We start from the raw sequence: 875 nt of genomic DNA on the forward strand, positions 1-875 counted from the left end.
GGAACTCACATTTTAGGAGAGAGAAACAATAAACAAATAGAAGTAACAATTTCAGGTCCTAATAACTCTATGAAGAAAACTCACTGATGAACTAGACTACAAGGTGGGGTGGCAGCTAACAAGCAAACACCTAAAGGACAAGGAGCCAGTCACAAAAGGACTTAGAAGCAAAGGATCCCAGAAGAGGTGCAGGAAAGGCAGAGTCCTGCTAGAAAGAGCTGTGTCCCGTCTGATAGATAAAAAAGTTGTCGTATGACAATAGGGTTGATCAGGAGGAAGCACCAGGACACAGATAAAACTCCATCAAAATAGGGTTTATTAGCAAAGGAACACATGGGACAGATTCCCTTCCGGGCAGGAAAAATGTCTGCCCGGGTCTTGAGCTGGGGTCTTTTAAAAAGGGAGGTTTCTGCTTCCTGCAGAAGGCAGGAAGATGTTTTTTTTTTTTTAAAGTTGGGCAGGGGACCATTAAAACCTGCCCTTTATAGCGATGAAAGGGGAAGCCTGCTGTGTTAGCCAAACAGTGGAGAAAAATCTGCTTCTCTTGACTTAAAGACCAGGATGCTTATCAACTTGGTTCCCTTGTCTCAGAGGCTTGTGAGGCCCTGTTGGTGAGGGGACAGAGCTATCTGAACCTTAACACATATTATTTTTAAAAACGTTTTCATCTTTTCAGACCCCCAAAGACTGATGGTTATAGCAGATGTGTTTGTAATTACTGTAAAGATTGTTGTTTAAACATAATAATGTGAGACTGGTAAATATGGTTTGCTTGTATAAATACACTTAAGGAGAGTTTATCTCTTAATATGTAATCCAGAAAAGAGAATTGGAAAAGCTAACACTGAACATTTTTATATCCATGTGGTCCCATC

Source organism: Nannospalax galili, unplaced genomic scaffold (assembly GCF_000622305.1).
Source record: "Nannospalax galili isolate Female #2095 unplaced genomic scaffold, S.galili_v1.0 scaffold724, whole genome shotgun sequence".
Taxonomy (NCBI): Eukaryota; Metazoa; Chordata; class Mammalia; order Rodentia; family Spalacidae; genus Nannospalax; species Nannospalax galili.